Source organism: Cherax quadricarinatus, chromosome 44, assembly GCF_038502225.1.
Source record: "Cherax quadricarinatus isolate ZL_2023a chromosome 44, ASM3850222v1, whole genome shotgun sequence".
NCBI lineage: Eukaryota > Metazoa > Arthropoda > Malacostraca > Decapoda > Parastacidae > Cherax > Cherax quadricarinatus.
In genome coordinates, this window is record NC_091335.1 from 17,101,841 (window position 1) to 17,121,908 (window position 20,068).

At 45.8% G+C, this 20,068-nt stretch overlaps 1 protein-coding gene across 3 annotated transcripts in view; it reads right to left on the bottom strand.

The window, feature by feature from the left end:
* Positions 1 to 20,068, bottom strand: part of LOC128697428 (uncharacterized) — a 49,267-nt gene that overhangs the window by 14,015 nt on the left and 15,184 nt on the right. The window contains exon 2 of one of the 3 annotated variants that reach the window (XR_011393153.1): positions 9,471 to 9,577. The exons of 1 other annotated variant lie outside the window; for it this stretch is intronic. The gene's annotated coding sequence lies outside the window, so the exon portion shown is untranslated. Of the gene's footprint in view, positions 501 to 9,470; positions 9,578 to 20,068 lie in introns of those variants that run through there. One more of the 3 variants, XR_011393154.1, reaches the window with a different exon arrangement.

A 20,068-nucleotide genomic window follows, 5' to 3' on the forward strand; every position in this document is an offset into this window, starting at 1 on the left:
CATCAAGCATTTGATTGATCAATTCTTCTGCGACAGCAACTTGTGAATAAGGCATTCTGTACGCAGGTATATAGATAGGTCTAGTACCAGGTTCAAGTGGGATACGATGGGACAATAAGTTCGTTATACCCATCTTCTCACCTGGTCTCGTCTGACCTCGTCTGGGAAGTCAGTGGGAGCTAAGTCTTTCTCCTCAACTGGTGGAACAGATTGATCCAGTGAAGTGGATGAGGTCTCCCTGGTAGAAATAGCACCGACCCACTGGTCAGGTGACAACTCATCCTCTACATGAACAGGGTAAGGATAGTGAACAAGGTCAACAAGATTGGTATTTGCTCTGAGACGAACACTGTGACCAGAAGTGTTAGCTAGGAAGAAATGGATCTTACTATCTCTTACAACATGTAATGATGGCTCAACAAATAAACCTTTTACTTTGCAAGAATTACTGTCAACTAGGACGTTATCACCATCTGGAACACTACCAACAACAGACACTCTAGTGAGGGCACTAGCCGCGACAGAAACGTCTTTCTGCAGACGGCATGTGACATCAACAAGAGATGGCATTACTAGTTGCAAGTAATCGTTTTCCGACAAGGCGTCCCCTGTGGAGAAATTACTACTTGAACTAGCAGACATTGCAGGGATAGGCTCAGCACTCAAGGTAGTCAGAGCGTCCTCGGACACTTGAGGTAACTGGACACTATCTTGCAAGCCTGAAGTTGCAAATGGAACACAGACAGGAGTGACAGGATCACCAGTGTTTGACCGCTTGGGTATGCTACTGGAAAATGCACTGGCTTGTAAGGACTTAATCCGAACGTCATACTCTGCGGCAGTATGGCAGATCTCGGATCCAAGCTGGTAACCCCAAAATGGTACGATGAAGTCATCAATTTGGGCATGCCATTGATAAGGGTCGAGCACAATGCGTAAGTCTCGCATAGAAGCAAATCCCAGTAGAAGATCATCAGGGAATGTAATCTGGTCGACAACAAGGAAGGAAGCAGTAAAGTCTCTACCTTGGATAGAAAAGGTGAGAGAAGTCCGACCTCGGACACGCAGGTGAGAACCAGCTACTCCACTAAGGAAGGGCACATGAGTCGGTTCTACGAGAAGGACATGTCGTAACTGCTTATCCCTAAACAAACTAGACTTGATAATAATGAATTGCGCACCAGAGTCCATGAACAAATGAACGGGCGCATTATGAACAGATGCTTGCACTATAGGGCCCATCGTTGCATTTGAAGTTATGTGCAAACAGAAAGGTGGATTGTCATCAGAAAAGATTTGTCAGTGATTCACACAGACGGTTGGCAGTGAGTCATCTACTGGTAACTGGTTACTGGTAACTGGTACTACTGAGACCTCCACTACATCGCTCGCCAGACTGTTCCACTTCCTGACCACTCTATGACTGAAGGAAAGCTTCCTAACATCCCTGTGGCTCATCTGAGTCTTCAACTTCCGAGAGTGACCCCTTGTTTCTGTGTCCTATCTCTGGAACATCTTGTCTCTGTCCACCTTGTCTATTCCACACAGTATTTGGTATATCGTTATCATGTCTCCCCTATCCCTCCTGTCCTCCAGTGTCGTCAGGCCGATTTCCCTCAACCTTTCTTCGGAGGACATTCCCCTTAGCTCTGGAACCAACCTTGTCGCAAACCTTTGCACTTTCTCTAATTTCTTAACGTGTTTGACCCGGTGCGGGTTCCAAACTGGTGCTGCATACTCCAGTATGGGCCTGACGTACACAGTGTACAGTGTCTTGAAAGATTCCTTACTAAGGTATCGGAACGCTATTCTCAGGTTTGCCAGGCGTCCATATGCTGCAGCAGTTATCTGGTTAATGTGTGCCTCCGGAGACGTGTTCGGTGTTATACTCACGCCAAGATCTTTCTCCTTGAGCGAGGTTTACAGTCGTTGGCCACCTAGCCTATACTCTGTCTGTGGTCTTCTTTGCCCTTCTCCGATCTTCATGACTTTGCATTTGGCGGGGTTGAATTCGAGAAGCCAGTTGCTGGACCACGTGTCCAGCCTGTCTAGGTCTCTTTGAAGGCCTGCCTGGTCCTCATCTGATTTAATTCTCCTCATTAATTTCACATCATCTGCGAACAGGGACACCTCTGAGCCTATCCCATCCATCATGTCATTCACATATACCAAATATAGCACTGGTCCTAGGACCGACCCCTGTGGGACCCTGCTCGTCACAGGTGCCCACTGTGATACCTCATCACGTACCATGACTCGTTGTTGCTTCCCTGTCAGATATTCTCTGAGCCATTGAAGTGCCCTTCCCGTTATACGCGCCTGATCCTCTAGTTTCTGCACTAATCTCTTGTGAGGAACTGTGTCGAAGGCCTTTTTGCAGTCCAAGAAGATGCAATCAACCCACCCATCTCTCTCGTGTCTTCTGTTACTTTATCATAAAACTCCAGAAGGTTTGTGACACAGGATTTGCCTTCCATGAAACCGTGCTGGTTGTCATTTATACATTTGTTCCGTTGCAGGTGCTCCACCACTCTCCTCCTGATAATCTTCTCCATGACTTTGCATACTATACACGTCAGTGACACTGGTCTGTAGTTTAGTGCCTGTTTTCTGTCTCCTTTTTAAAAATGGGAACTAAATTTGCCGTCTTCCATAGCTCAGGTAGTTGCTCAGTTTCAGGGGATGTGTTGAAGATTGTGGTTAATGGGACACACATCATTTCTGCTCCCTCTCTAAGGACCCATGGGGAGATGGTGTCCGGTCCCATTACCTTTGAGGTATCAAGGTCACTTAGCAGCTTCTTCACCTCCTCTTCAGTTATGCGTATGTCATCCAACACTTGTTGGTGTATTCCCTGTTTGTGTCCCCCTCTGTCATGTCTTCCCAGAGTCCTTCCTGTCTCCACTGTAAATACTTCCTTAAATCTCATGTTGAGCTCCTCACATACTTCTTGATAGTTTCTTGTGAGTTCTCCACCTTCTTTCCTCAGCCTGATCACCTGGTCTTTGACTGTTGTCTTTCTCCTAATGTGGCTATACAGCAGTTTCGGGTCAGTCTTGACTTTTGATGCTATGTCGTTTTCTACACTGTGTTTGTGTGTGTGTGTTATGTTAGTATACACGTGTGTGTGTGTGTGTATCTGTGTGTGTGTGGAAGGCAGGTAGACCTGCCTGTCTACCTGCCAGTCTGCCTGCCAGTCTGCCTGCCAGTCTACCTGCCAGTCTACCTGACAGTCTACCTGCCAGTCTGCCTGCCAGTCTACCTGCCAGTCTGCCTGCCAGTCTACCTGCCAGTCTGCCTGCCAGTCTACCTGCCAGTCTGCCTGCCAGTCTACCTGCCAGTCTGCCTTCCAGTCTGCCTGCCTGCCAGTCTATCTGCCAGTCTACCTGTGTCAGTCTGCTTGCCAGTTGTGCCTGCCAGTGTGCCTGCCAGTCTACCTGCCAGTCTGCCTGGCTGTCTGCCAGTCTATCTGCCAGTCTGCCTGCCAGTCTATCTGCCAGTCTGCCTGCCAGTCTACCTGCCAGTCTACCTGTCAGTCTACCTGCCACCCTGTCTACCTACCTCCCTGCCACCCTGTCTACTAGTCTGCCTGCCACTCTGTCTACCTGCCTGCTTATCAGATTATATATATATATATATATATATATATATATATATATATATATATATATATATATATATATATATATATATATATATGTCGTGCCGAATATGTAAAACTGGTCAATTAGCAAGAACTCATTTAAAATCAAGTCCTTTCTAAAATTTTCTCTTATACGTTTAAAGATATATTTTTTTCATTAATGTTGATGTAAAAATTTATAATTTTGCACCAAAACGAACTTAGAAAACTTATCTAACCTTATTATAACAAGAACAATTTATTTTAGCCTAACCCAACTAAATATATTTTAGATTTGTTTACAATAATTTAATACTAAACAAACACAGTGAAATATATTTTTTTCGTTAGGTTCAGAATGATTTTGACGAAATTATTGCATACACAAATTTTCACTTGTCCTATATGGCAAGATGAGCGTTGCTAGTTAAGCCAAGATCGCAAGTTCTGCCTATTCGGCACGACATATATATATATATATATATATATATATATATATAGATATATAGATATATATATATATATATATATATATATATATATAAAATATATTGTGATACTATGAAAAAGGAGAGAGGCTCGCATCTCAAGGATGTGTATTCAATTTTGTCACCTGACACCTGCTGTCACTGTTCACCCAACAGTAAGTAGGTACCTGGGTGTTAGTCACTTTACACCTGCTGTCACTGTTCATCCAGCAGTAAGTAGGTACCTGGGTGTTAGTCACCTGACACCTGCTGCCACTGTTCGCCCAGCAATAAGTAGGTACCTGGGTGGTAGTCATCTGACACGTGCTGCCGCTGTTCACCTAGAATTAAGTAGGTACCTGGGTGTTAGTCACCTGCTGTCACTGTTCACCCATCAGTAAGTAGGAACCTGGGTGTTAGTCACCTCTCATCTGCTACCGCTCTTCACCCAGCAGTAAGTAGGTACCTGGGTGTTAGTCACCTTACACCTGCTGTCACTGTTCACCCAGCAGTAAGTAAGTACCTGGGTGTTAGTCACCTGACACCTGCTGCCACTGTTCACTCAGCAGTAAGTAGGTACCTGGGTGTTAGTCACCTGATACCTGCTGCCGCTGTTCACCCAGCAGTATGTAGGTATCTGGGTGTTAGTCACCTGAAACTTGCTGCGGCTGTTCACCCAGCAATAAGTAGGTACCTGGGTGGTAGTCACCTGGCACCTGCTGTCACTGTTCACCCAGCAGTAAGTAGGTACCTGGGTTTTAGTCACCTGCTGCCGCTGTTCACCCAGCAGTAAGTAGTTACCAGTAAGTAGGCAACCAGAATTCACAGACAACCAGAATTCACAGACAACCAGAATTCACAGACAACCACAATTCACAGACAACCAGAATTCACAGACAACCAGAATTCACAGACAACCACAATTCACAGACAACCAGAATTCACAGACAACCAGAATTCACAGACAACCAGAATTCACAGACAACCAGAATTCACAGACAACCAGAATTCACAGACAACCACAATTCACAGACAACCACAATTTACAGACAACCACAATTCACAGACAACCACAATTCACAGACAACCAGAATTCAGAGACAACCAGAATTCAGAGACAACCAGAATTCACAGACAACCAGAATTCACAGACAACCACAATTCACAGACAACCACAATTCACAGACAACCAGAATTCACAGACAACCAGAATTCACAGACAACCAGAATTCACAGACAACCAGAATTCACAGACAACCAGAATTCACAGACAACCAGAATTCACAGACAACCAGAATTCACAGACAACCAGAATTCACAGACAACCAGAATTCACAGACAACCAGAATTCACAGACAACCAGAATTCACAGACAACCACAATTCACAGACAACCACAATTTACAGACAACCACAATTCACAGACAACCAGAATTCAGAGACAACCAGAATTCAGAGACAACCAGAATTCAGAGACAACCAGAATTCACAGACAACCAGAATTCACAGACAACCAGAATTCACAGACAACCACAATTCACAGACAACCACAATTCAGACAACCACAATTCACAGACAACCACAATTCAGACAACCACAATTCACAGACAACCAGAATTCACAGACAACCACAATTCAGACAACCACAATTCACAGACAACCAGAATTCACAGACAACCACAATTCACAGACAACCAGAATTCACAGACAACCAGAATTCACAGACAACCACAATTCACAGACAACCAGAATTCACAGACAACCAGAATTCACAGACAACCAGAATTCACAGACAACCAGAATTCACAGACAACCAGAATTCACAGACAACCACAATTCACAGACAACCACAATTTACAGACAACCACAATTCACAGACAACCACAATTCACAGACAACCAGAATTCAGAGACAACCAGAATTCAGAGACAACCAGAATTCACAGACAACCAGAATTCACAGACAACCACAATTCACAGACAACCACAATTCACAGACAACCAGAATTCACAGACAACCAGAATTCACAGACAACCAGAATTCACAGACAACCAGAATTCACAGACAACCAGAATTCACAAACAACCAGAATTCACAGACAACCAGAATTCACAGACAACCAGAATTCACAGACAACCAGAATTCACAGACAACCAGAATTCACAGACAACCAGAATTCACAGACAACCACAATTCACAGACAACCACAATTCACAGACAACCACAATTTACAGACAACCACAATTCACAGACAACCAGAATTCAGAGACAACCAGAATTCAGAGACAACCAGAATTCACAGACAACCAGAATTCACAGACAACCAGAATTCACAGACAACCACAATTCACAGACAACCACAATTCACAGACAACCACAATTCAGACAACCACAATTCACAGACAACCACAATTCAGACAACCACAATTCACAGACAACCACAATTCACAGACAACCACAATTCAGACAACCACAATTCACAGACAACCACAATTCACAGACAACCACAATTCAGACAACCACAATTCACAGACAACCACAATTCAGACAACCACAATTCACAGACAACCACAATTCACAGACAACCACAATTTACAGACAACCACAATTCACAAACAACCAGAATTCAGAGACAACCAGAATTCAGAGACAACCAGAATTCACAGACAACCAGAATTCACAGACAACCAGAATTCACAGACAACCACAATTCACAGACAACCACAATTCACAGACAACCACAATTCACAGACAACCACAATTCAGACAACCACAATTCACAGACAACCACAATTCAGACAACCACAATTCACAGACAACCACAATTCACAGACAACCACAATTCAGACAACCACAATTCACAGACAACCACAATTCACAGACAACCACAATTCAGACAACCACAATTCACAGACAACCACAATTCAGACAACCACAATTCACAGACAACCACAATTCACAGACAACCACAATTCACAGACAACCACAATTCACAGACAACCACAATTCACAGACAACCACAATTCACAGACAACCACAATTCAGACAACCACAATTCACAGACAACCACAATTCAGACAACCACAATTCACAGACAACCACAATTCACAGACAACCACAATTCAGACAACCACAATTCACAGACAACCACAATTCAGACAACCACAATTCACAGACAACCACAATTCACAGACAACCACAATTCACAGACAACCACAATTCACAGACAACCACAATTCAGACAACCACAATTCACAGACAACCACAATTCAAACAACCACAATTCACAGACAACCACAATTCACAGACAACCACAATTCAGACAACCACAATTCACAGACAACCACAATTCAGACAACCACAATTCACAGACAACCACAATTCACAAACAATCAATCACAGTTCACACTAATAAAGGTATTGTTTTGCTTTATATATTCAGCACTTGTCAGATGACTCGTGATTCTTGCAGCAAAATGTTGCTTCAGATTTTTCTGATATGAAGGACTTAGGATTCAAAGGATGCCACCTTCAAGGATCATAATAATGTCATTATCACAACGGGGAGAATGATAGGATGGATAATGAGAACCTTCAAAACTAGAGATGCCAAGCTAGTGATGAGCCTCTAAGGTATTTGTTATATCTGATATTGCTGTACTCTAACAGTATGTTTCAAGGTGGGCGAAACTCCAGATCTGGAGAATGTACAGAGGACCTTCACTGTACATATCATTTCAGTAAAGTATCTCACTGGGAACGTTTGATGTTCCTTGACCTGTACTCCTTGGAGCACAGGCGAGAAAGGTACCTGGAGAATCCTAGAGGGACTGGTTCCAAACATGCACACAGAAATAACTCCCTATGAAAGCAAAAGACTCGGCAAACAGAGCAATATATCCCAAGTGAAAAGCGAGGGTACTGTGAGTACAATGATAGACAACACAGTGAGTGTGCGGGGCCCAAGGCTGTTCAACAGCATCCCATCATAAATAAGGGGAGCTTTACTAATAGACCCATATTTGTCTTCAAGATGGAACTGGACATATACCTACAGTCAGTGCCTGACCAGCCGGGCTGTGGTTCGTACTCTGGATTGTGTGTGGCCAGCAGTAACAGCCTTGTTGATCAGACCCTGGTCCATCGTGAGCCCTGGTCATGAACTGGGCCGCGGGGGCGTTGACCCCCAGAACCCCCTACAGGTAAGTAGACACATTGTTCACTCAACTTCTTGTATAAACTTCTGGAGAAATGATGGACTCATAAGTCTTTTGTATCTATGTGATTCTTGAAACCCGACTGACATGTTCAGCCATACCTGTGTCTTATTTACCAGGCAGCTCAGTTATGTCTGGAATGATTCCAGTAGCAGGACCACCAGTGCTCTTAGTGGAACAAAACAAGAGCAGTCACTGTGCTCGGTATGAGGAGGTTCGATTCAAGGAAGCGAAGACAGACTCAATTCTTTGTACACAGAGCCTCCTAGTTGGCATCAAGGAACATTCCTAGAGGGGCCTAGATTGAGAGATGAAAGGGAATGAGAGGTAAAGTGAAGAGGAGTGAGTGCGAGGTGTAGCGAGTGAGAGGGGGAGTGAGCAGTTTATGAGTGGGGTATAGGTGAGGGGAAGAGGAGATGAGTGGTTAGCTCTCCCCTTTGTCGATAATCACCTCTAGTATGTACTTCCCTCATAAGCTGACCCCTTCCCTTCCCCCCTCATCTATCCTCCCCTCATATCTTCCCTACCCCCTCATATTTCTCCCTCTCTCATACCCACTAACCCCAGACCACTGGCTGTGTCAGTGAACCAAGTAGTAACCACCTAGACTTTATTTACCGCTCTAGTCTACTCAGAAACTCTTCTGTCAAAGTATTTTATCCACACTGGTATATTACCAACCATTCTGGAAAAATACCCTGACTTCGCCTATTAAATTACGCATTACCACTTATACTTGTGTGTGTGTACTCACCTATTTGTACTCACCTATTTGTGGTTGCAGGGGTCGAGTCACAGCTCCTGGCCCCGCCTCTTCGCTGATTGCTACTAGGTCCTCTCTCTCCCTGCCCCATGAGCTCTATCATACCTCGCCTTAAAACTATGTATGGTTCCCGCCTCCACTACGTCACTTTCTAGGCTATTCCACGGTCTGACTACTCTATGATTGAAGAAATACTTCCTAACATCCCTTTGATTCATCTGAGTCTTCAACTTCCAATTGTGACCTCTTGTGTCTGTGTCCCATCTCTGGAACATCCTGTCTTTGTCCACCTTGTCTATTCCGCGCAGTATTTTATATGTCGTTATCATGTCTCCCCTGACCCTCCTGTCCTCCAGGAGTGTGTGTGTGTGTGTGTGTGTGTGTGTGTGTGTGTGTACTCACCTAATTGTGGTTGCAGGTGTCGATTCACAGTTCCTGGTCCCGCCTCTTCAGTGGTCGGTACTAGGTCCACTCTCCCTGCTCCATGAACTTTCTCATACTTCTTGAAACTGTAAATGGATCCTGCCTTCACTACATCACTTTACAGACTATTACACTTCCTGACAACTCTATGAATGAAGAAATACTTCCTAACATCCTCGTGATTCATCTGAGTCTTCAACTTCCAATTGTAACAACTTATTACTGTGTCCCATCTCTGGAATATCCTGTCCCTAGCCACCTTGTCAATGTATGTGCGCGTGTGTATGTATGTGTGTGTGTGTGTGTGTGTGTGTGTGTGTGTGTGTGTGTGTGTGTGTGTGTGTGTACTAACCTAGTTGAGGTTGCAGGGGTCAAGTCCAAGCTCCTGGCCCCGCCTCTTCACTGGTTGCTACTAGGTCACTCTCCCTGAACCGTGAGCTTTATCATACCTCTGCTTAAAGCTATGTATGGATCCTGCCTCCACTACATCGCTTCCCAAACTATTCCACTTCCTGACTACTCTGTGGCTGAAGAAATACTTCCTAACATCCCTGTGATTCATCTGTGTCTTCAACTTCCAACTGTGTCCCCTTGTTACTGTGTCCAATCTGTGTGTGTGTGTGTGTGTGTGTGTGTGTGTGTGTATCTGTGTGTGTATCTGTGTGTGTGTGTGTGTGTGTGTGTGTGTGTGTGTGTGTGTGTGTGTGTGTCTGCGTACTAACCTAGTTGTGGTTGCAGGGGTCGATTCACAGCTCCTGGCCCCGACTCTTCACTGGCCGCTACTAGGTCCTCTCTCTCCCTGTTCCATGAGCTTATCATACCTCGTCTTAAAGCTATGTATGGTTCCTGTCTCCACTACATCACTTGCTAGAATAATCCACTTCCTGAATACTTCCTAAGAAGAAATACTTCCTAACATCCCTTTGACTCGTCTGAGTCTTCAACTTCCAATTATGACCCCCATGTTTCTGTGTCCCCTCTTTGGAACTTCCTGTCTCTGTCCACCTTGTCTATCCCACGCAGTATTTTGTATGGCGTTATCATGTCTCCTCTAAGCCTCATGTTTTCCAGTGTCGTCAGGCCGATTTCCTTTAACCTTTCTTCATAGGACATTCCCCTTAGCTCTGGAACTAACCCCCCTCAAGGAAGGTTCCTTGATGTTGGTGAGGGGCTCTTGATTTAGGGAATTGGATCTGTGCTCCAGTTCCCCGAATTAAGCCTGAATGCCTTCCACATCCCCCCCCCCAGGCGCTGTATAATCCTCCGGGTTTAGCGCTTCCCCATGATTATAATAATAATAATAATCTGGAACTAACCTTGTCGCAACTCTTTGCACTTTCTTTAATTTCTTGACGTGCTCGTCCCGGTGTGGGTTCCAAATAGGTGCTGCATACTCCAGTATGGGCCTGACGTACACGGTATACAGTGTCTTGAACGATTCCTTACCGAGGTATCGGAACGCTATTCTCAGGTTTGCCAGTCACCCATATGCTGCAGCAGTTATCTGGTTGATGTGTGCTTCGGGAGATGTGCTCGATGTTATACTCACCCCAAGATCTTTCTCCTTGAGTGAGGTTTGCAGTTTTTGACCACCTAGCCTATACTCTATCTGCGGTCTTCTTTACCCTTCCCCGATCTCCATGACTTTGCATTTGGCGGGGTTAATTGTATGTGTGTTTGGATGTGTGTGGGTGTGTGTGTACTCACCTAATTGTGGTTGCAGGGGTCGAGACTCAGCTCCTGGCCCCGCCTCTTCACTGATCGCTACTAGGTTCTCTCCCTCTCTGCTTCCTGAGCTTTGTCATACCTCTTCTTAAAACTATGTATGGTTCCTGCCTCCACTACTTCGCTTGCTAGGCTATTCCACTTCCTGACGACTCTATGACTGAAGAAATACTTCCTAACGTCCATGTGACTCGTCTGAGTCTTCAGCTTCCAATTGTGACCCCTTGTTTCTGTGTCCCCTCTCTGGAACATCCTGTCTCTGTCCACCTTGTCTATTCCCCGCAGTATCTTGTATATCGTTATTATGTCTCCCCTGACCCTTCTGTCCTCCAGTGTCGTCAGTCCGATTTCCCTCAACCTTTCCTCGTATGACATTCCCCTGAGCTCTGGAACTAGCCTTGTTGCAAACCTTTGTACTTTCCCTAACTTCTTGACGTGCTTGACCAGGTGTGGGTTCGTGTGGGTTCGTGTGGGTTGGACAGCACCTCCAGTTTCACCATTACTGTCTACCAAGACAGCACTATCAACCCCACATTTACTGACTACCAGGGCACCTCCAGCCTTACAGTTTCTGACTACCTGGCCAGCACCAAGGGAGATGCCATCCAGACCAGACTTTTTATTTTCCCATCTGTTATAGAATGCTTCCAGGTTTTCTATGAAGGCTGTTTTGATGTTATCCTCTTTTAATACCCTTGTGATTTTAGTCCACAGATTGATCTCATTCGGGCATACCCAAAAACACTTGCCTGATTTAATACTGCTTGTAGAGTTCTTGGATATCTGCACAAGGGGCGTGACACCAATTTTCACAAAAAATTGCCAATTTATCCATGTGGAAGCTCGTTTGTATGATTTACTGCAGACTACACAGAGCTTCATAATGTGATTTGAATGGTTGATTTACTGTAATTCTACTAGTGACCTCTTGAATATTCTACTAATAACCTCCTTAAAGTGAAGCTCTAGCTATTTGTATTTCTATTTCTAACTGTACTTGTATATTAATACAGCTTACCGGAGTACGTTTGTTTTATATTTATTGTTTGTGTTTGATAAGGGCGTCTAAAACCCTGTCTGTTTACAGTCTGCTTTATTGTCCAACGAATCCGTTTGAAACCGGTCAAGGGTTCGGACCAGTCAAGGGTTCGGACCAGTCAAGGGTTCGGAACCAGTCGGATCTGATCAGTAGATCACTTATTTAAAACATACTGGTCGGTGATTTGGCTAACTCATCAGAGTATATGCTACATATATCCAGGATAATTTATCTCCCTCCAGGTGAGGGAGAGTACTGCTTGACGGTACTCTCCCTCCAGGTTAGGGAGAGTACTGCTTGACGGTACTCTCCCTCCAGGTGAGGGAGAGTACTACTTCACAGTACTCTCCCTCCAGGTGAGGGAGAGTACTGCTTGACGGTACTCTCCCTCCAGGTGAGGGAGAGTACTACTTCACAGTACTCTCCCTCCAGGTGAGGGAGAGTACTGCTTGACGGTACTCTCTCTCCAGGTGAGGGAGAGTACTACTTCCCAGTTCATGATGTGGCAGTGAGGACCTCAGTGAGTGAGAGATGAACAACACCGGGATATACCCAGACGCCCAGCCAGTCAGCGGCTTTGGACTGATGTAGCCACAGGTTGGAGAAACACTTCCGCAGCAAAGATACTCAAGCGTTGTGCACAAGCCGTGATCGTGTGTTGGCTGGGGTTTTTAAACCATCAACAATAAGATTGGTGTACCACACGTGTGCTCACCTATTTGTGGTTGCAGAGGTCGAGTCACGGCTCCTGTGTTGTAGCCACTAACGACGCACCAGCTACAGTTGGAAAATATATCTAGACGACGTTTCGCCCGTGCAGCAGGCCGAAACGTTCTCTTAATAAATTTGTAGATAAATGGCTCAGAGAACCGACAAGATGACTGTGTGTGTGTGTGTGTGTGTGTGTGTGTGTATACTCAGCTATTTGTGACTGCAGGGGTCGAGACTGAGCTCTTGGACCCGCCTCTTCACTGAGTGCTACTAGGTCCTCTCTCTCCCTGCTCCATGAGCTTTATCATACCTCATCTTAAAGCTATGTATGGTTCCTGCCTCCACTACCTCACTTGCTAGGCTATTTCACTTCCTAACAACTCTATGACTGAAGAAATACTTCTTAACATCCCTTTGACTCATCTGGGTTTTCAACTTCCAAGTGTGACGCCTTGTTTCTGTGTCCCCTCTCTGGAACATCCTGTCTCTGTCCACCTTGTCTATTCCACGCAGTATTTTGTATGTCGTTATCATGTCTCCTCTAACCCTCCTGTCTTCCAGTGTCGTCAGTCCGATTTCCCTTAACCTTTCATCATAGGATATTCCCCTCACCTCTGGAACTAGCCTTGTTGCAAACCTTTGCACTTTCTCTAATTTCTTAACGTGTTTGACCAGGTGTGGGTTCCAAACTGGTGCTGCATACTCCAGTATGGGCCTGACGTATACAGTGTATAGAGTCTTGAACGATTCCTTACTGAGGTACCGGAACGCTGTTCTCAGGTTTGCCAGGCGTCCATATGCTGCAGCAGTTATCTGGTTAATGTGTGCCTCCGGAGACGTGTTCGGTATTATACTCACTCCTAGGTCTTTCTCCTTGAGTGAGGTTTGAAGTCTTTGGCCACCTAGGCTATACTCTGTCTGCAGTCTTCTTTGCCCTTCTCCGATCTTCATGATTTTGCATTTGGCGGGGTTAAATTCTAGGAGCCAGTTGCTGGACCAGGTGTCCAGCCTGTCCAGGTGTCTTTGTAGACCTGTCTGGTCCGCATCTGATTTAATTCTCCTCATTAACTTCACATCATCTGAAAACAGGGATACTTGTGAGTCTATCCCTTCCGTCATGTCGTTAACATATACCAAGAATAGCACTGGTCCCAGGACTGACCCCTGTGTGACACCGCTCGTCACTGGCGCCCACTGTGATACCTCATCACGGACCATGACTCGCTGTTGCCTCCCTGTTAGGTATTCTCTGATCCATTGCAGTGCCCTTCCTGTTATGTGCCTGATCCTCTAGCTTCTGTACTAATCTTTTGTGAGGAACTGTGTCGAAGGACTTCTTGCAGTCCAAGAAAATACAATCAACCCACCCTTCCCTCTCATTTCTTACTTCAATTACCTTGTCATTGTGAGACCTTTACCCTTCAGCCTCCACTGTAAATACTTTCTGAAATCTCATGCTGAGCTGCTCACATATTTCTTGGTCATTTCTTGTGAGTTCCCCACCTTCTTTCCTCAGCCTGATTACCTGGCCCTTGACCGTTGTCGTCCTCCTGATGTGGCTGCAAAGCAGTTTCGGGTCAGACTTGACTTTCGATGCTATGTCGTTTTCATACTGCCGCTGCACCTCCCTCCTTATCTGTGCATACTCGTTTCTGGCTCGTCGACTAATCTCTTTATTTTCCTGGGTCCTTTGCCTTCTGTACTTCTTCCATTCTCTAGAGCACTTCGTTTTTGCCTCCCTACATCTTCGGGTAAACCAAGGGCTCGTTCTGTCCTTCCCATTATTTCTGTGTGTGTGTGTGTGTGTGTGTGTGTGTGTGTGTGTGTGTGTGTGTGTGTGTGTGTGTGTGTGTGTGTGTGTGTGTGTGTGTGTGTGTGTGTGTGTGTGTGTGTGTGTGTGTGTGTGTGTGTGTGTGTGTGTGTGTGTGTGTGTGTGTGTGTGTACTCACCTAGTTGAGGTTGTGGGGTCGAGTCCAAGCTCCTGGCCCCGCCTCTTCACTGATCGCTACTAGGTCACTCTCCCTGAGCCGTGAGCTTTATCATACCTCTGCTTAAAGCTATGTATGGATCCTGCCTCCACTACATCGCTTCCCAAACTATTCCACTTACTGACTACTCTGTGGCTGAAGAAATACTTCCTAACATCCCTGTGATTCATCTGTGTCTTCAGCTTCCAACTGTGTCCCCTTGTTACTGTGTCCAATCTCTGGAACATCCTGTCTTTGTCCACCTTGTCAATTCCTCTCAGTATTTTGTATGTCGTTATCATGTCCCCCCTATCTCTCCTGTCCTCCAGTGTCGTCAGGTTGATTCCCCTTAACCTCTCCTCGTAGGACATACCTCTTAGCTCTGGGACTAGTCTTGTTGCAAACCTTTGCACTTTCTCTAGTTTCTTTACGTGCTTGGCTAGGTGTGGGTTCCAAACTGGTGCCGCATACTCCAATATGGGCCTAACGTACACGGTGTACAGGGTCCTGAATGATTCCTTATTAAGATGTCGGAATGCTGTTCTGAGGTTTGCTAGGCGCCCATATGCTGCAGCAGTTATTTGGTTGATGTGCGCTTCAGGAGATGTGCCTGGTGTTATACTCACCCCAAGATCTTTTTCCTTGAGTGAGGTTTGTAGTCTCTGGCCCCCTAGACTGTACTCCGTCTGCGGACTTCTTTGCCCTTCCCCAATCTTCATGACTTTGCACTTGGTGGGATTGAACTCCAGGAGCCAATTGCTGGACCAGGTCTGCAGCCTGTCCAGATCCCTTTGTAGTTCTGCCTGGTCTTCGATCGAGTGAATTCTTCTCATCAACTTCACGTCATCTGCAAACAGGGACACCTCAGAGTCTATTCCTTCCGTCATGTCGTTCACAAATACCAGAAACAGCACTGGTCCTAGGACTGACCCCTGTGGGACCCCGCTGGTCACAGGTGCCCACTCTGACACCTCGCCACGTACCATGACTCGCTGCTGTCTTCCTGACAAGTATTCCCTGATCCATTGTAGTGCCTTCCCTGTTATCCCTGCTTGGTCCTCCAGTTTTTGCACCAATCTCTTGTGTGGAACTGTGTCAAACGCCTTCTTGCAGTCCAAGAAAATGCAATCCACCCACCCCTCTCTCTCTTGTCTTACTGCTGTCACCATGTCATAGAACTCCAGTAGGTTTGTGACACAGGATTTCCCGTCCCTGAAACCATGTTGGCTGCTGTTGATGAGATCGTTCCTTTCAAGGTGTTCCACCACTCTTCTCCTGATAATCTTCTCCATGATTTTGCATACTATACATGTCAGTGACACTGGTCTGTAGTTTAATGCTTCACGTCTGTCTCCTTTTTTAAAGATTGGGACTACATTTGCTGTCTTCCATGCCTCAGGCAATCTCCCTGTTTCGATAGATGTATTGAATATTGTTGTTAGGGGTACACATAGCGCCTCTGCTCCCTCTCTCAATACCCATGGGGAGATGTTATCTGGCCCCATTGCCTTTGAGGTATCTAGCTCACTCAGAAGCCTCTTCACTTCTTCCTCGGTTGTGTGCACTGTGTCCAGCACATGGTGGTGTGCCCCACCTCTCCGTCTTTCTGGAGCCCCTTCTGTCTCCTCTGTGAACACTTCTTTGAATCTCTTGTTGAGTTCCTCACATACTTCACGGTCATTTCTTGTTGTCTCTCCTCCTTCCTTCCTTAGCCTGATTACCTGGTCCTTGACTGTTGTTTTCCTCCTGATGTGGCTGTACAACAGTTTTGGGTCAGATTTGGCTTTCGCTGCTATGTCGTTTTCATATTGTCTTTGGGCCTCCCTTCTTATCTGTGCATATTCGTTTCTGGCTCTACGACTGCTCTCCTTATTCTCCTGGGTCCTTTGCCTTTTATATTTCTTCCATTCCCTAGCACACTTGGTTTTTGCCTCCCTGCACCTTTGGGTAAACCATGGGCTCATCCTGGCTTTTTCATTATTCCTGTTACCCTTGGGTACAAACCTCTCCTCAGCCTCCTTGCATTTTGTTGCTACATATTCCATCATCTCATTAACTAGTTTCCCTGCCAGTTCTCTGTCCCACTGAACCCCGTTCAGGAAGTTCCTCATTCCTATGTAGTCCCCTTTCTTGTTGTTTGGCTTCATTCGTCCTGGCCTTCCTGCTTCTGTGTGTGTGTGTGTACTCACCTATTTGTACTCACCTATTTGTGGTTGCAGGGGTCGAGTCCTAGCTCCTGGCCCCGCCTCTTCACCGGTTGCTACTAGGCCCTCTCTCTCCCCGCTCCATGAGCTTTATCAAACCTCGTCTTAAAACTGTGTATGGTTCCTGCCTCCACTACGTCATTTTCTAGGCTATTCCACTGCCTTACAACTCTATGACTGAAGAAATACTTCCTACTATCTCTCTGACTCATTTGTGTCTTCAACTTCCAATTGTGGCCTCTTGTTTCTGTGTCCCCTCCCTGGAACATCCTGTCTTTGTCCACCTTGTCTATTCCACGCAGTATTTTATATGTCGTTATCATGTCTCCCCTGACCCTCCTGTCCTCCAGTGTGGTCAGGCCGATTTCCCTTAATCTTTCCTCATAGGACATTCCCCTTAGCTCCGGAACTAACCTTGTCGCAAACCTTTGTACTTTCTCTAGTTTCTTGACGTGCTTTATCAAGTGCGGGTTCCAAACAGGTGCTGCATACTCCAGTATGGGCCTGACATACACGGTGTACAGTGTCTTGAATGATTCCTTACTAAGGTATCGGAATGCTGTTCTCAGGTTTGCCAGGCGCCCATATGCTGCAGCAGTTATCTGATTGATGTGTGCTTCCGGAGACATGCTCGGTGTTATACTCACCCCAAGATCTTTCTCCTTGAGTGAGGTTTGCAGTCTTTGGCCACCTAGCCTATACTCTGTCTGTGGTCTTCTGTGCCCCTCCCCCATCTTCATGACTTTGCATTTGGCAGGATTAAATTCGAGAAGCCATTTGCTGGACCAGGTGTCCAGTCTGTCCAGGTCTCTTTGAAGTCCTGCCTGGTCCTCATCAGATTTAATTCTCCTCATTAACTTCACATCATCTGCAAACAGGGACACTTCTGAGTCTAACCCTTCCGTCATGTCGTTCACATATACCAAAAATAGCACTGGTCCTAGGACCGACCCCTGTGGGACCCCGCTCGTCACAGGTGCCCACTGTGATACATCATTACGTACCATGACTCGTTGTTGCCTCCCTGTCAGGTATTCTCTAATCCATTGCAGTGCCCTTCCTGTTATATGCGCCTGATGCTCTAGCTTCTGCACTAATCTCTTGTGAGGAACTGTGTCAAAGGCCTTCTTGCAGTCCAAGAAGATGCAATCAACCCACCCCTCTCTCTCTTGTCTTACTTCTGTTATTTTATCATAAAACTCCAGAAGGTTTGTGACACAGGATTTGCCTTCCGTGAATCCGTGCTGGTTGGCATTTATACTCCTGTTCCGTTCCAGGTGCTCCACCACTCTCCTCCTGATAATCTTCTCCATAATTTTGCATACTATACACGTCAATGACACAGGTCTATAGTTTAGTGCCTATTTTCTGTCTCCTTTTTTAAAAATGGGAACTACATTTGCCGTCTTCCATACCTCAGGTAGTTGCCCAGTTTCCAGGGATGTGTTGAAGATTGTGGTAAGTGGCACGCACAACATATCTGCTCCCTCTCTAAGGACCCACGGGGAGATGTTGTCTGGTCCCATTGCCTTTGAGGTATCGATGTCCCTTAGCAGTTTCTTCACCTCCTCCTCATCTGTATGTATGTCGTCCAACACTTGTTGGTGTATTCCTTGCTGGTGTCCCCGTCTGGTCTGTCCCCCCAGAGTCCTTCCTGTCTCTACTGTAAATACTTCCTTAAATCTCTTGTTTAGCTCCTCACATACCTCTTGATCGTTTCTTGTGAGTTCTCCACCTTCTTTCCTCAGCCTTATCACCTGGTCCTTGACTGTTGTCTTCCTCCTAATGTGGCTATACAGCAGTTTCGGGTCAGATTTGACTTTCGATGCTATGTCGTTTTCATACTGTCGCTGGGCCTCCCTCCTTATCTGTGCATACTCGTTTCTGGCTCTTCTACTAATCTCCTTGTTTTCCTGGGTCCTATGCCTCCTGTACCTTTTCCATTCTCTGTTGCACTTAGTTTTTGCCTCCCTACACCTTCGGGTAAACCAAGGACTCGTTTTGGTCTTCCTATTATTTCCGTTTCCCTTGGGAACAAAACTTTCCTCTGCCTCCTTGCACTTTGTTGCCACATATTCCATCATCTCGTTTACTGATTTTCCTACCATTTCTCTGTCCCACTGAACCTCCTGCAGGAAGTTTCTCATACCTGTGTAGTCCCCCCCTTTTATAGTTTGGCCTGTCCCCTTCAGTTCCTGTTACCTTCTCCACTTGTAACTCTACTATATAGTCAAAACTCAGAACCACATGATCGCTAGCTCCAAAGGGGCCTCTCATAAGTGATGTCCTCAATGTCTGAACTGCTCAGGGTGAACACAAGATCCAGTCTTGCTGGCTCATCCTCCCCTCTCTCTCTGGTTGTGTCCCTGACATGTTGATGCATGAGGTTTCCAAGTACCACATCCATCATCTTGGCTCTCCATGTTTCGGGACCCCCATGTGGCTCCAGGTTTTCCCAGTCGATCTCCCTGTGGTTGAAATCGCCCATTACCAGTAACTTTGCTCTGCTCGAGTGAGCTCTTCTTGCCACCTCAGCCAGTGTGTCCACCATCACCCTGTTGTTTTCTTCGTACTCCTCTCTTGGCCTCCTGCAGTTCTGTGGTGGGTTATACATCACTCCAATGACTACTTTATGTTCTCCGGACTGAATTGTACCTACAATGTAGTCTCTTTCTCCAATCATGTCCATGCCTTCCATTTCCTCAAATCCCCATCGGTGTTTTATGAGCAGTGCAACCCCTCCTCCCCCTCTACTCCTTCTATCTTTCCTCAGGATCTGATATCCTGTTGGGAAGATTGTGTCTGTTATTGTCTCAGCGAGTTTTGTTTCTGTGACTGCTATGATGTCTGGGGATTTTTCACTGATTCTTTCATTCCACTCCTCATGTTTATTCATTATTCCATCCGCGTTTGTGTACCAAACCTTTAGTT